Genomic DNA, 2,403 nt, shown 5'->3' with positions numbered 1-2,403 from the left:
TAAATATCAACAAATAAATAAAATAAAAAAAAAAAAAAAAAAATTTTATGGGACTAATATTCCTCCTCTCAATACCTCAGAAATTATGTTGTTTAGAAAAAAAACTTTATTATGACAACATTTGTAGGAAATTTAATGTATTTATATGTCGCATAGAATTAATTTTTACGCTATAAAATTAAATTTCCTTATATTTTTTTAAATCGTAGTTCTCACAAGCTTACGAGGGGAAAGACAACATAAAATTCATACATTGGAAGATCACTTATTAACCGTGTGTTATAATAAAAAATCTTTCACAAAAGTCACTTTCGCTCTGACTTCAAGTCTGAGTACCTTGATAAAGCCCTGCGACTTGGGGCGAAACGATGACTCAACATAAATAGTTTAATCAATATTTGAGTTTTTATTTGACCGTTCGCAGATCATCTTCCTCGAAAAATATATATTAGACTTAGAACAGAATAATGGAATTTGCAATAACTGCCTGCACAAAATAGACTTAATAGAAACTTTTTTCTGAGGCTCTTAAACAAATACAAGAAATATTGTTCAAAGATTTAAATATGAATCATAATTATATTAATGATTTATTACATGATTGTTTGAGAGTGATTTATTTGATTATTAACATACACATTTTTGATCCATATTACTTTCATATTTTATTCTCAAAATACTCCTACGTTTCGGCCACCTTGCCATTTTCAAAGAGACAACCTTAAATACTGATGTCTTTTTTTTTAAATTTAAAACCTTATTTGCAGGCTAATTGCCCATGTCACATATAACTATTTATGTCCTAAATTTAAAAACTTTTTTATACAAATAATCTCCTCTTTTTCACTTATATTCATCATTTATAACATATTGGAAGGTAAGTTCTGTTATAAATGAGGAATATAAGTGAAAAAGAGGAGATTATTTGTATAAAAAAGTTTTTAATTTAAGATATAAATAGTTATATGTGACATGGGCAATTATCCTGCAAATAAGATTTTAAAAAACCATGACATCAATATTTAAGGTTGTCTCCTTGAAAATGGCCTGAGGGCCGAAACGTTGGAGAGTTTTTGAGAATAATATATTTTTTTTTAAAATATTTTTATTGAAATTTACAACTGTATATTATATAATACATTCAGTAAATTTGATCTTAGTTAAAATAGAGTGTTACAGGCGTGTAGAGCAACTAGAGAGTAATATGGATCAAAATTGTGTATGTTAATAATGAATCATAATATTATTTATGGATAGTATAATAAAAATATGTTACATCTATATATATTTGAAATCTATAAACAATGTATAAGATATATAGTTGTGGAATTAATTAGTAAATCAAATAAATTAAACTTAATTATTAATAGCATTAACAAAGGGATTGGACAAACTGTTCCAGGAAAAAAATAATTTTCGAGGTATAAACAAAAAAAAAATTAAAAACATAAGGATTTTACCGTATAAACTCCTCCATTTTATTATTGTTAGTGTTCAGAGTTTAATTTTATGTTCAACATTTTATGTTTTAACACAATGTTCATAGCAGTTAATAATTACACCACTTTGGATTAGTATGGACAATTTATATAAGTAACTATATAATTGGTTCATATCAATTATTATTAATATTTAACAATCAAAAAGACTACATAACGTAAACTTATACAATTTAACGATATGGTACTTACTTCAATGATGATTCCTTGGTTAATCTGATCACAACAACACTGCCAGTTCCCTATTTATATGATTTTCATCCGATAATGTATTCAAGATCTAATTTGTTCATGAATAAATAAACATTGATATTTCACTCATCTATGACGTATTGTTTGCCGAGCTACACGTTCAGCTAACATTTCCTTTGTGTTTATTAATTAATCTTCCTTAATTTACACACAAATATTTATCAATGTTATTATTAGTCAATGTTAATGTCAATATATGAACATCAGTGATCGTAACCTCTGTACAAAGTTTCGCAGACGAAAATCAATAGTTTTCAATTTATTTATTTCAGAATAAAGAACCCGATTCTCTTCTTTTAATTTTGCAATATCTACGCAATTATTTCCTAGCATCAAAGCGACTTTCATAGTAACGAGTGGATAGCTCATTGGCAAGGCACTGTGCTACTAACTCCAAGGACACGGTTTCAAATCCAGCTGTGGCAGATAATTATTTTCTGTTTCACTGTAGTCGTGAGTCATCCCTGTGGGTTCGGGAGCACAAGGAGTCTACACAGCTCATGAAGTGTGTACCCTTAATCGGGTAAAAATCAAGTGGGCGAGAGTGATTCTGACCAAATCACCTCCTTGCACAACCATTGGTTTAGTAAAAGTACTTCCTTACAAAGTATTGCACCCCTGACACTTCACGGGTACAAATTTAGTTATTTTT

The 2,403-nt window shown here is 28.3% G+C and overlaps 1 protein-coding gene across 1 annotated transcript in view; it reads right to left on the bottom strand.

Moving 5' to 3' along the window:
- The window catches only part of LOC106683618 (venom serine protease), a 16,205-nt gene extending 14,465 nt beyond the window's left edge, over nucleotides 1-1,740 (bottom strand). Inside the window, exon 1 of the mRNA XM_014425196.2 lies at nucleotides 1,692-1,740. The gene's annotated coding sequence lies outside the window, so the exon portion shown is untranslated. The remainder of the gene's footprint in view (nucleotides 1-1,691) is intronic.
- Between the last annotated feature and the right edge of the window lie 663 nt (nucleotides 1,741-2,403).

Source organism: Halyomorpha halys, unplaced genomic scaffold (genome assembly GCF_000696795.3).
Source record: "Halyomorpha halys isolate HHAL.00 unplaced genomic scaffold, Hhal_1.1 Scaffold28.1, whole genome shotgun sequence".
In the NCBI taxonomy this organism is placed as follows: Eukaryota; Metazoa; Arthropoda; class Insecta; order Hemiptera; family Pentatomidae; genus Halyomorpha; species Halyomorpha halys.
The sequence above is the reverse complement of the archived record's forward strand: the minus strand, read 5'-3'. Positions and strand labels throughout refer to the sequence as shown.